We start from the raw sequence: 14,625 nt of genomic DNA, 5'->3' as shown, positions 1-14,625 counted from the left end.
GAGAATGGACTGCAAGATGCCCCCTCAAGAAGGCAGCGGGGAGAGAAAGCGAGGCTCGACAGCTTTTTGAAAAATACAAGAATCTGAGATAAGCAAGGAGACTCATATTGGCAAAGAGAATGGGTTGAATTAGCTCAAACTCTCACTACGGGAGAATAAGAAAGGGAGAATCAGAGGCACAAGAGTAAATAAGCTTAAGACTTCAGGGGAGATGGAGGATAAAGGAGCAGAGCGCCATAAAAAGGAATCCAGGATAGGGAGAAGGATGAGGGGATTATAAAGCTGATGCAACAGGATTTCAAAGAGTTAGATTGGCAGAAGATGGGTTTTGGAGATCCCTAGGACTAGGATTGTGGATCTCGAAAGATAAGGCTTGGTGGATTGATTGGATTGGTGGATCCCTAAGACTAGGATTGTGGATCCCTAAAGCTAAAAGTGAAGATCGATTCAAGGAGATACTGATGCATAAGCTAGGGTAGGAGAGACAGACACCGGATATGGATGGGGGATAATGGAGATGAAGGGAATCCATTGAAGCTTTTTGAGTGGGGGGATACTTCAAAGAGAAGTACCACCATGTAGTTGAGCACTAGATTTGCTATAGGACTGTTGGTTAATTGCCAAGGGTACCAAGAACATCAAGGCCTTTTCACCAACTGTTTAGAGGACTGACGGAATGACTCAAAATAAACACACAAGGATTGCCCCAGCATCACACATGAAACTCGGAGGAAACAGTGTGGAACCGACACTGGGTAACCCACAAGCAAAAAAGAAACAAACGAAAGACTTGATCAAAATCGTACGCTCAGAGTGCTCCATTCGCAACGTACTATGATATGGAAGATCATGGCAACCTTGAGGAGGGAACAAAAAGATCGCTTGGAAAGGATACTTCAAGACCCAAAAGGGAAGATTCCAAATCAAAAGAAAGCGAAAATCCAAAAAAAAACCATTTGCCAATGAGATGGGTAGGACGAGGTACTAACAGACCAAGATCAGACATGAGGAAAGCTATATCCTACAAGGATCTATCAGAGAGCACCTAAGCTGGTGGATTTGGATGAGTGATGCACTTGGCAAGCTAAACTAAGAAGGATAACACTTTGATGATAGGAGATCTAGGTAAAGGATGCATTGGAATAGCTAACCAAGATTTGTGCAATGTGTGCAAGATGCTGATCAAGGATGAACTAACATGAAAGCTAGATAGATACAATGGTACTAAGCTAAAGAGGATGTACAAGCTCACAGACCAAGATATGTTATAAATGTACAAGTTGTTTTGGACAAGATTGGATATACAAGATATGATACAAGCATTGGATACAAGATTATTTACAAGCTGTATAGGAGCTCCAGATGATAAGATAGTAGGATGGCTCAAGTTGGTGCAAGATGCAGAAGCTAAGGATGAGGTGATAGCGGAAGATATGGATTTGGCAGGATGCATCCAATGATGATGATAGATGTGCGACCAAGGATGGGGACAATGCTAAGGTTGGTGGTAGTTGAGTTGATAGATGGTGCTAAAGTGAATGGCTAATGAAAGGATGACATTGGATTTGCATGAGGATAGCCTAGAGCAAGATACCAATGACAAGGGAGGATGGACAAGACAAGATCTCCAAGGAATATAGTGCCCCCAGTTAGAAGATGACATGCGAAAGGAGGTCTTATGATGGATGTGATAGGATTGAAGCTAGGATGGAAAAGCTAAAGGCGCTAGGGAGATGGATGATAGCTGGGATGATGGGGTGAGGTTGTAGAAGATAAGTGGATAGTGATAGATAAAAGCTGGAGGATAAGAGATAGGTGGATAAATTGGAAGATGGAGCTAGATGGCAAGATGTGACCAAAAGCATGAGGATGATAGGCTAAGCTGGAAATGGTTGGATTATGCATGATGCTTATTTGCCAAGTTTTCATCATGGTACTTGTCCAAGGTGCATGAATTGCCAAGTTTTCACCAGTGGATGCTTTATTTTTCTTTATTTTTTTGACTTTTTGACTTTGGACTTAGCTAGAATGATTTTGGATTTCTTCAGCTATTTTTGGCTTTTTTGGGATTTTTCACTGGCTGTTGGAATGTTCAATTTTGTTGCTAGCTATTGGTACACTGAATGTGTGATTTATGCAATATATTGGATTAGATGGGATTGATGGTAGGAGATAGAGGGATGAAAAGGATAGAAAGGAGCATGAGATGGGGATGTTTGTAGGATCAACATTGACACATGTGGGAGGGGTGTGAAAAGAGCATATGGGGGATAGATGGTAGATGCGGGCTTGATGGAGGATTTGTGGAAGCACGCTTGGGGATATAGGCACCCAAGATGGAGTTAGGAGATGGGGGACACAATTCATTGGATGGGGGATTAGCAATGGTGGATGTCATTATACATTGGATTTCAACTTTTTTCTTTGGGATCCACATGGTTTTGGATTTTCTTTTCATAGGCTTTTGCATTGTTTTGCATTCTTTGATTGGATTTTTCCTTTTTGGAGTATGTCTTTTAGAATAGACATATGATTGCCTAGGATGTGGATTTTGATGGAGGATTTGTGGAAGCACGCTTGGGGATATAGGCACCCAAGATGGAGTTAGGCGATGGGGGACACAATTCATTGGATGGGGGATTAGCGACGGTGGATGCCATTATACATTGGATTTCAACTTTTTTCTTTGGAATCCACATGGTTTTGGATTTTCTTTTCATAGGCTTTTGCATTGTTTTGCATTCTTTGATTAGATTTTTCCTTTTTGGAGTATGTCTTTTAGAATAGACATATGATTGCCTAGGATGTGGATTTTTAGCTTTATGCATTTTGAAGTTGGCATTCACATTGTTGTGGTAAGCTTTGGGAAGATGGTTAGGAGAAGCTTTGTGAGATGGAGAGGATATGGAAGAGCATGTAGGGGGATGATGATGGATGATGTTCCATGATATGTGCCTTTGTTGATCTTACGTAGGAATGGAGGGAATAGGATTTTTATGATGGCTGATAGGAGGATGGAGGATGGTAGATTTTGGGACATAAGGACCCAAAATGGATTTAGCGGATGAAGGGGGGATATGGAAGGTTATTTTGGGTTGCAAATATGGTGGAGGGGGGATGACATAAGATTTCTTGAAGGAGTGATGGGAGGCTAGCATGGTGGGCCTAGAGATAGGCTTGGTTTGGGGATGGCGTGTACCAACACTTTTAGATGGTGAGCCTTTGTATACATATCCAAGACCATGAAATCTTGGATTCTTTTGTGCAATAATAGGCTTTCTGATTCCTTGCTCTTGTGGTCCTAAACCTTGACCTTGATAATGCCATCGATTGAGCATTTGAATGAGTTGAGGAAACTTTTTGCTTGTAGAAAATGGTAGAAGTGCTTTATTAGATGTACTGCAATGGGGAGATATTGTTCTTAATTCTTCTATTGAGAGGGGGCCACCATGGATGAATGTAAGTGAACCAAGAGGGTAGATTATAGATGGTGGAATAGCTTGGATAGGTGGTAAGATGGAAGCATGGAGCGGAGGAGATGGTAGGATAGGATCTTGATTTAGCTGATGGGATGAAAAGATATCCTACAGTAGAGGAGGTATGGCTTGAGGTTTTGGAGATGGAGGGGATGGTGACTGCACTATGGATGGAAGACATGGTACGATGATATCTTCATTTATGCTTTAGGGGATGTCAACATGCTTTTGGGCAGGATCTTGATAGGATTGGATTGGAGTGGATGGTGCGATAGGAGGTGAAGGGATGGATTCTTCAAAGGCAGTGGATGGATAGATGGGAGATTCGGTAGTGGAGATGGGTGAGTAGAAGATGGATGCATAAGGGTCATTACGAGAGATTTGGGAAATTCTTGGAGGTGATGTGGATAGGATTTGGAGGGATTTGACAGGTGGTGGGATTTTGATGCTTGTAAGAAGTGGAAGGATTTTAAGCAATTTGATGGATGGTATGGGGATGATAGCTATGGGAGATGGAAGTGATATTATAGATGGGGAAGCTTAATCACTGACTACTTCACATGGTTGGATTAGATGACATGGCTTATCAACTGTTGGAGGCTGCTTTTCTTGTATTTCCTCTAGGAGATTCTTAGGAGACTCGTGTGTTAGAGGTGGAGGTGGTGGATTGACAGGAATAGCTCGTGTGATGGGGTGGAAGATTGGAAGCTTGGTTGATTGGGTGATGGAGGAGAAGCTGGGATATGAGATTGCATGACTAGATAGTTTGGAGGAATGCTTGGATTTTGGAGGATGGTTGGTGGAAGGCATCTAAGGCTCTCAAGATACCTGTCATAGTCAACAAGATTTTCATCATCATTGGAATAGGATGTTGCAGGAGAAAGGACAATATGACCAAACTCATCATGATAGGGTTGGGATTTCATGTTTTGATGATGAGTTGATGGGGATGACGTTTTGCATATGGATGAACATGGAAGCTCATGGTTGGATTTGGATTAAGCGTAGATTTTGGATTGGCTGATGAAAGATTTCCTAGGGAGGGTCAAAGCTGCATGAAAAACCTAAGGAGGATTGGCTGGAGATTTTTGGCTTTCCTGTGGATGGAAGACTTCAAGGGTATGCTATCAAAAAGTGAGAGTTTTGCTTTCCTATGTATAGGATTGGTGGCTTTTGGTGTCAACTTGAGGATAGACAAATGATCCTATGGGCATGACACGAGATTGACCACTTGTGGATCCCAACCTTTAGCTTAAGGTGATGAGGGATGACAAGTGACAAGGCTAGATTACCCTAGACAAAGCTCTGTCAGAGGGATAACCTCAGTGAGGCTAGTAGATTTGCAAGATGGTAGGAATGGAAAACCTTTGGCAAGGTGACAACAATTTTGAAGGCTTGGATGTGAAAATTAGGCTTTTGGGATGCTAGCTAGGTTTGAGGGGATTGGTTTGGTTCTAAGGCAAAGATCTAAATAAGATGGATGAGCTAAAATACTTAATGGGATGACTAAGGATGGCTAGCTTACCTACAAAGATGACTCTAAAGTGAAGCTTATGTAAGAAGATGTGGAGAAACAAGGGGATCTAATCATAGAAATCATGCCTAGTTGGTAAGACATAAGTAGGGTTAACTCATGGATGCTTGCTAAATCTAATAATGCGATCTAACTGAGCGTCTTGATAGGTTTCATCGGCTTCTTTATCTTCTACTTTGTGGAGTTTGGCAATTTGAGGGCTTGGTGTTACTTCCTTTCTCTTGGTTGAAATTTCTTGGTATGCCTGAGATGGCTTGAGTTTGGCTTTGTGAAACTTCTGTTTGGGTTTGGGTTGTTCTGACATAAATTCCTAAATCTGCTTGGCTTTGAAAGATCTTGGTTGTTTTGCTTCAACGTGTTCAACTTCTGAAACAAGCAGTGACTACGCTAAGTGTGCCCTAAGCTAGGATTGACCAAGTTTGGAAAACATTCATTCAACAAGTAAAAGATCAAGCAATAGATAGAAACAACCAGATAGAAGTTTTTGATTCTCAGAAGATAGTAACTGTGTCATGGAGTGTGTATGTTTTACAAATGTTTTGAGTGGTCACTTAAAACACATTAACATCCTAGATGGTTTTCTACAAGGATGAAAGTTGGTTTAGCTAGGGATTCCTCGATATACCCAAGGTACGTGAGGCCCAAATCCATAGATAAAACCAAAACAATGTCACACAACCGAGAGGAGCGGTAACCCACTTCTCCTCTTTCACTTCTCAAGGGTATAAAGTTCCTTGAGGCTTAGCCCGAGTGAAAAAATCTTGTTCCCAAGAGAGGTGTCTTTGGATTCACCTCCCGATCTTTATAGTCCACTGAAATGCTAGAGTTGAGGTCGTCCTAAGGGGTGATGAAATTCCCAAGCAGGCCTCCTAAAAGCTAAGACAAGATTTTGGATCCTAATCTTATGCACCCAAGATGGCCTCGAAAGACGACAAGGGGAGAGAAGACTTGGATGATCTTGGGCTAAAAGATAGAGTTCTTTTCCAACTGACACTTTAAGTTTTCTAATCTAGACCTTTTGAAAACACACGTGATTTAAGATGCAAAGGTTCAATTCAAATTTGAAATGCGCCAACAAAAGAGAAGTGATTGAAGAATGAATACACCAAGAAGATTTAGGGTCAACAAAAAGTAAACTCGTGCGCCTGGAGGCCCTCCACATCAAGTATCGATTGATTTTCTTTAAGGCATTCAAGATTGAGTGTGAGTTTGTTTTAAGCCCAAAACAAAGATGTGTGTAAAGTTCGATTTCAAGCGCGCACCCGGAGGCCCTCCACATCAAGATTTGTTCAATTTTTATGCCCAAATGAAGTGTTAGTGAGACTAATATGCATTCAAGAAATTTTCTATCTTAGAAAAACCAATAAAAACTCAAGTGAGTGGAATTTGATTTTTGTGGAGCACTTAACACCTTCTTAGGTAGACCCATCCCCATATATGGCACTAATATTGCAACCAATGGTTATAATGATGGGTGATTAAATAGGGTGAGTCCAACAACAAATTCACTCAAAGTGTCTTTATTTGTTTTTATGACTTAGAAAGTTTCTAAAATGTGGATTCTTTTTATGCCCCAAAAGATGATTATTTGATCTATGGCATTCAAGATTGGATTTTTTGTTTTAATCATGCATTTATAAAAACAAATAAACTTGATTTTAATCCATGGCACTCAAGAGTGATTTTAGCAACATGCATTCAAAGACAAGTGATTAAACATTCAAGTTTTTTCCTTTAAGCATTCAAGATTGAGATTTTGCGTTTTTTTTTAAGAACTTTGAAGTGCTTTGTTTTAACCTTAGATCATTCAAGATTGTTTTGGACTCAAAAGTGAAAATGACTCTTTGGACTTTGGTTTTTATTCAAGATTTTGTGTTCTAGTTTGCATGTTTTAAGCCCAAAAATGATATTCCTAGATTGTTTTGATGCATTAAAAACCTAAGAAACATTCAAGATTTTGCAACAAGACATTTGTTTGGAACAAATAACAAAGCTTTTAGGACAATTTTGGAAACCATTTAGGACTCTTAGTTTTCATGAGATTTTTAAAATAACTTTAAAATATTTGCAAATGAGGTTCATTTTATCCTTGATTGATGCTTTGAGTTTGATTTAGATTTTAGTGTGCACTTAGTGTTGATTTTGAACCTTTTGAAATGGAAACTTGAAGTTCTTTTTAAATTTCCAAAAATGAAGTGTTCCTAACTTTGCATGAATGCATCTAAAACCTTGATGTTGCAAGGATGCAAATGATTGGATTGATTTAGTTTCATTTGTTAAAAGATCTTCTTGCAAATTTTTGGTTTTTTAATAGATTTAAGTATGATTTTGGGGTTCATTTTAAGCACTAAAACAAGGTGTGTATGATTTTTCTCCCTTAAAAAAAAATTGGCCAAGATCCCACAAGAAGAAGAAGAAGAAGTAGATAGAATAGAAGAAGAATATAGACAAGAAGAGGAAAAAGAATTCCAAGTGCTCCATCCACCTATAAGCTTGAAAAATCTGTAAACACTATGAGATAGACTATGAGTTCCTTTGTCTTCTTCATGCTCATGTGGACTTGCAAAACCAATTTATACAATCCTACCAATCAGAAAAATAAGAAAAATTAGCCAAAATTAGCAAATGACATACAAAACTTGACTAAAAAAGCTAATAAAGATGACCCATGCGGGGTCCCACCGGGCATGCCAAATTGTATATGCTACTTTAGTATGTTAGAAACACTAAATTAAAACAATCAAAAAGTATTTGCATACTAATTTAACATAACTTCATGAGTGACAAAGTGAATTCCTCAAATGAGAATATGAGCCATGGATAGGCTCTCTCAATGAAGATGATCATTTGATGTAGAGGTGTGTCTAATAGCTAAGATGGCTTGATTATGTATGTATGCTCAAATGCTCAAATGGGCTTCAATGGAGAATTTTTGATAGATTTTGGTGAATGGATTTGATGTAAAAATGGCTTCTCAAAATGGCATTATGGCTTTACTTTCTAGATTGTGTTAAAATGGTTTGGGAGAGGATTCTTTAAATAGGCAAAGGGCTTGAGGGATCAAGGGCTAGGGTGCAAGGATGGGAGAAAGTTTATGGAAGGTTTAGATTGAATGAGAGGAGAGCACATGGATTGTGCTTCCTTATAGCCAATCAGGGAGTGACACATGTCGCAGGGTCATTGGTTAGAGCAAGAGGGGTTGAGGGGTCAACAAAAGAGGCTTAAAGCTCATAAAGACCCTCATAATGGCTTGTAAGAGCAATGAATGGGCTTGTAAGAGTCATTTATGGCTTTGTGGGCTTCATAAAATTTTATGGTTGGGATATTTGTGAGAGAGTTGAGATATTTTGACTTGGGTTGGATTAAGAAAGTCTTAAGCTTGACTTAGGAATGTGGAAATGATTAAAGCTTGGATTAGGCTTGGGTTAAGATTAGATTAGGCTTGTTAGAGATGGGCAAGTGGATGGCATTTAATGAGGGTGGGTGAAGGAGGAGATATTTGTTGGCTTTGGCTTGGGTTAGCAAGTCTTAACCCATGTTTAGGGAATGTGACAAGGTTGGGGGGGGGGGGATTAGGATTAGGGTCAAAGATAAGGATTGACATCTTCTAGAAGAGTCTAGGCTTTGGATAAGGATGAAGACTTTCTAGAAGAGTCTAGAACTTCCTAGGATGAGGATAAATAAGGTTTTTAGGACATAAATAAAGTTTTATTTATTTTGAGGATTTGGGTTGAGGAGATATTTATTAAAATATTTTTAATAAACATGAGGATTAATATTTAATCTTAATTAAATATTTTGAGTTGGGATTAGGGGTAGGAAATGATGGGATTAGCCTTTAATCAAAATTAAAGAAGGATTAGAAGATTTTGGAAGAGGTTAGTGGTCTTAAGGAAATTGGCCAAGTTTTGGGCAAAAAATAAATTAATTATTTGTTTTGAGATTTTTGGTCAATTTATTAATTAAATAATTAATAAATAAGGAAATAATGTTTAAATAAGATTTAAACATTTTTGGGAGGGATTCCTTAATTAAATATTTTTAATTAAGATAAATGGATTTAATGGCATAAAAAATTAATTAATTAATAAATGATGATATCATCAGGGACTTTTTTCAAAAAATAAAAACATTTTATTTTCTAAAAGATTTTTAGGTGTCTACACATAGTAGCTAAGAAACACTCAGAGGGCTTCCAACTTTTAGCATAGGTTTTGAGAGCATTACTTTAAAATGATAAACAATACAAGAAGCAAGAGAAGGACTCCAGGGTTTTTATTCAAAAAACTAACAACTCATGAGAAATATCATCCTTTCCAGATCTTAAATAGTCTATATGAGTTATCAATTCTTTACAATAAACTTGACCCATAACTCACCCTAATAATTATCAATCGTTAAACCTCAAATGATAAAGACAACATATCCAACTAGAGTACCACCATAAGAAATAGATCACTTTGTAACCATATAAGATAAAAAGAACATATCAATAAAGTCCTTAAAAGCTTTAAACTATTATAAGTATAAATATTAAATGAAATTTTAAGCCCATTGTCCCAAAAAATTCACTAGAGATAGAGAAGTTTATGAAATAAAGAAGGGAAGGATAGTAGAACACTAGTCAACCCAAAAGGCCTCTTTTAAGTCTTCAACAATGGCCTCAAGGGTTCTTTCTTGTAGAATTTATTCATCCTCAAAATATTTTTTTAACCAAACTTCCTTTAGTGGGTCCAACAAAGAGAAGAAATGAAGAAAGACGCACAGGTTTCACTTTTAAATGTTACTCTCAACCCAAAAGCTAGTTAGGTTATTGGTGGAGATTATTGGTTAGGTAATGACAAACTCCCCTCTGACATATAGCATATTGCAGCTCTCCACCAAAGGGATTGTAAGGTCATCTCGAATATTTTGAAGAATTGTATCTAAGTTGCCATGTAGAACTTCTTCAAACAACTCTAGGCATATACTAGCAATAAGATCATGATTGACATAGAAGTGACAAAATATTGCAACAAACATAGAGATAATTTTTGGATTAGACTAGAATCTATTGGGGATATTTATATATTGAGTCCCAAGACATTGTAGGACAACTATCTAAATTATCCTATTCTTAACTGAAATAACCTAAATAATGCTCTCAATTTTGATAGGCATATCAAATGCCATATGTTAGGATTAACCTCAAATAGAAATAATAGTTACATGCAAATATAACCAATACCAAAAAATGGTAGATTGCATAAAAGAGAACACAAGACACCAAGATTTAATGTGGTTCACCCAATCCCTAGGCTATGTCCACCAACAACAAGTCCAATATTATTATTATCCAGTGATTACAACCTCTTTTTAGAATTAACCTCAGACATAAATAACAATTACATGCAAATATAACTAATACTAGAAAATAGTAGATCACATAAAAGAGAACACAAGACACCAAGATTTAATGTGGTTCACCCAATTCCTGGGCTACATCCACCAACAACAAGCCCAATATTATTATTATCCAATGATTACAACTTGATTACAATCCATATAGCTCAATACCACTGCAAGAAGCTACAATATCACCATTCATAATGAAATCCTTAACCCTAAGGCTTTTTATACAAGATTTTTCCACTTACAAAATTAGGGCTAGAATAATACAAAAATAGTAGTCAACTCCTTTTACAATATAAGGACATTTTTGGCTTTAGGGGTGTTGCCCCCGAAAAACCCCTGTGGGGGCGTTGCCCCTCAACGCCAACCTATACTACAATAGGGAGCGCACTTGGGGCACTACCCTAGGACCCGGTAGGGGCACTACCCCAGGACCCGGTAGGGGCACTACCCCTTGACCTCATCTTGGAGGCACTACCCCCAAACCCCTGTAGAAATAATCTGGAGGGAAATCACACTGAATAAACCTCCGAGTCTAGTTAGGCTCCATATCACAACACCATAAAGTGGGAAGGACATGAAATCATGATCTAAGTATCCATGGCTACTAATGAAGCCAAACTTAGCAATCACCACAAGTAAATAAAGATGGGAATGCTTTCCACCTTGTCAATGAGTACTTACACTAAGGCTATAGCTTTTGGCCAAGTAAAAAATATGTGGAAGAGTATGCCACTCAAAGTATCAATTAAGTAGAGTTGCATCATGGTATAAGATATTAGGATATGACATGTGGGATGAAAATTCTACCAACTACACACCACCATAAGTTGAGGCATGAATTAATAACAATGATTTAGGGTGAATTTTAATGCATGATAAAGAACAAAGGAAGAAAAGACTCTATGGGTTAAAAGGCTACGAAAGCCATCAAGACCAAGTCAAAAATAGGGGAAATATAATAAAGAGAGTTAAATTAAAAATTAGATAAATGGAAAAGGGGGGTAACCTAAGGAGGGAAAGGATGAGGGTGAAGGGTATTATTATCTTTCCCATCGACTCCCCCATTCACTAGTTTGTCTGCCATACAATTACCTTCTCGGTAGATATGATTAATGTTAATATTGTGTATTTTTTTTCCAAGTCTAGAGCCTTACTTAAAAGGGAATTTAATTTTCAATTGGTAATTGACTAGCTTCTAAAGGCATTGACCACAATTGCATAATCCCTTTCAATTTCAACTTTGTTCAGTTTCACTTTGGTACATAGCCACAACCCTTCAATAAGGGCCCATAATTCATCCTCATTGTTAGTGGCTCTACCAATACATTTCATGCAATGAACCAAAAGTTCCCCTTTATAATTTCTTATGAATTATCTTATCACAACTATACCTAGGTTACCTCTTGAAGCTTCATCAAAGTTAAGTTTAACCCATTCTCCACCAGAGCTATCCACCTACAAAAGGTTATTCTCCTTTTTCTTTCCTTAGCACCTTTTCCATGGAAAGTTGGAAGTTTGATGTATGGCCATTTATTCCTCATTTTGTCATTGTAGGCCATCATTAATTCAGAAGATCCATTAAGGTTTAAAAGTACACTATTAATGATCTCAATGATAAGAGCCTATGTACTGGATTTTTTAAAGATCCTTCTATTATGTTTGTTCCATAATTCCAAATTAATTATAGAAGGGTAAATTGTCCACAAGCCATGGTAAATTTTTCCTGAATAAAACTTTGGCCAATCTATGTGGGCCAAAATTGTATTAGGGAAAGCCACCTTGAAGTTCAATTTTCCATAAAGAAAATACTAGACTTTTGATGCATAAGGGAAGTTAAGAAGGATTTGATCCATGTCTTCTTTAGAAGGAGGAAAATAGGTGGGGCCTCAAAACCAAACCTTTTTATTCTATTTTTTGTTAATATTTTTTTTTGAAGGTCCACTATGAGAAAGCCCTAGCCTTTGGTAGACATAAGGAGTCCCAATACAAGGAGTATGACAATTCAACCTTAGGGTGATGTTTTAGATTAAAAATATAATTTTAGCCATCATTGGTGTTATATTCACCAATTTTGGATCCATTCCATATGAGCATATCTTCTAGTATAGTAAATGTAATATTTATGTCTTTCAAAATAGTCATAAGAATTGATTCTTCCTTAGAGGGGATATGAAAGACAAAGAATGGTTTCCATTTCCATTCAAGTGAGGAGTCATTATTTCTCTACATAATTGATTAGGAAGGGTCCTAATCTTTCCTCTAAGATAGACCTAGTTTATTAGATGTCTACAAGTCTACTAATAATTGGAAAGCCTCCCCAAGAGTCAATCCAAAATCTTACTTGATTACCTTTCTTGATTTTCCATGTGACCTTGTTTGATATAATTAGTCACCAAGATAGCATGAAATTCCATAAGTTAGATCCCCTAAGGTATCATTAGATTGTAAGTATTTGTTAAATAACATTCTTACCCATTTTAAGTGAAGGCATCGAGTCATTCTCTAGATTAGTTTAGCTCCTAAATCCATAGCTTGAGCTTTCATGTTCTTGATGCCAAAGCCCCCTTCTTGCCTAGGATGGCATACCTTATCCCAAGATAATAGAGAAACTTTATTTTTCATCTTCTAATCCTTGCCATTATTTATCTTTTAAATTTTTGTTGAAGTAATCGCTTTTCTGTCTAGGCAACTCTAATACCAAAAGTTGATAAATTGGAATGCTGAAGAGAGTTTACTTAAGCATAGTAATTCTCCTGAATAGGGAGAGGCATTTTCCTTTCCATGACTAAATTCTATTCTTGGTCTTATATGTTAGGGCATCCCAGTTGGAAGACTCTTTCTTTCCCTATTTTAGGTAAACACCAAGATACTTGCATTGGAGGGTACCTTTCTTGATATTCAAAATCATGCATATATCTTGTTCCTAGGTAGGAGAGGTGTTAAAAAATAAGATCTAAAATTTGGATAGATTGAACTCTAGGCCAAAAGCTAACATGTAAGAGCACGAAGATTTATTTTTAAAGTTTTTGCTTTATGATGTTAGATTCACCATATAACATGGTATCATCAAAAAAATTTTTATGGGTCATAAACTCTTCTTCTTGGGATATTTGGATCCCTTATAGGGAGTGGTTGTTTTTTAAGTTACTCAATGCTCTTCCTAGAGCTTTAGATATGATAATGAATAGAGAAGGGGAAATGTGTTCTCTTTGTCTTAATCTTTTCTTTGCTCATCAAGAATGTCTCATCTATGGATCTGGCAATTCTAAGCTCCATAGCTTTTTGTTTCTCTCTTCTGTGATAGGTGATTGCATGCAGATGATTCTTGGGAGCTGTGGGGTTGGTCTTACATCAACTTCAATATCTTGAAGGTTTACCCATTTTCTCCCAACTTTACTATCTTGTGTGCAGTAATAGTTCCATTATATTTTATAACTTAATAATATAAATGAATATGATTATGAAAAGAAAAATTATGATTAAGATTTATTTTGAATTTTAATACACTTAAATTCAATCTTTCCTCGCTAATTCAATCATATAATAAAGCAATTTAACTATAAGTATAAATTATTATCATAGAAAATTAGGATATAATACTAAAATTAGATTAGTAAAAATTTTAAATTATTCTTACATTAAATAATTTTAAAATCATATATTTAAAATTTAAGGACTTTATCTTTATTGGTGTAATTTTTTAAAATTGATTTCACATTTTTCCTAACAAAATGTGTACTTAAAATGATATAAAAAATAAAAAATACTTGAAAAAGGTTTTGTGTGTTGTTAACACAACCTATACATGGTTGGACCTATTAAACAAAAAAGGAATATTACTAAATACAACTGACATAATAAAATTAGTAATATCATGACATATGACATATTTAAAAATATGTAGGTTGCAAACCTTCATAGAATTCTCAAATATGGCATCTTGAAAATACATCAGTTTGATTATGCAAGGCAAAAAATGTAAAATTTACCCATTTATAAAAGATTAACACATCTCCAAAGTGTATTAGCATAAGCATTACATGATTGCAAGATACATATACCTTCGAATTGGGTCATTCAAGGAGAAATTGGAAGAATATCTTCTAGGTGCTATAATTGATTGGAAATATCAACTTTTGAAAAAATATTGAGTGCTAATAGTGGCTCTATTTGAGAATGTATACTCATGAAAGAATAGGTCAAGAATCCAAATATTTTGGG

Source organism: Cupressus sempervirens, chromosome 4, assembly GCF_028749045.1.
Source record: "Cupressus sempervirens isolate cs-2001-9-10 chromosome 4, ASM2874904v1, whole genome shotgun sequence".
Taxonomy (NCBI): domain Eukaryota; kingdom Viridiplantae; phylum Streptophyta; class Pinopsida; order Cupressales; family Cupressaceae; genus Cupressus; species Cupressus sempervirens.
The sequence above is the reverse complement of the archived record's forward strand: the minus strand, read 5'-3'. Positions refer to the sequence as shown.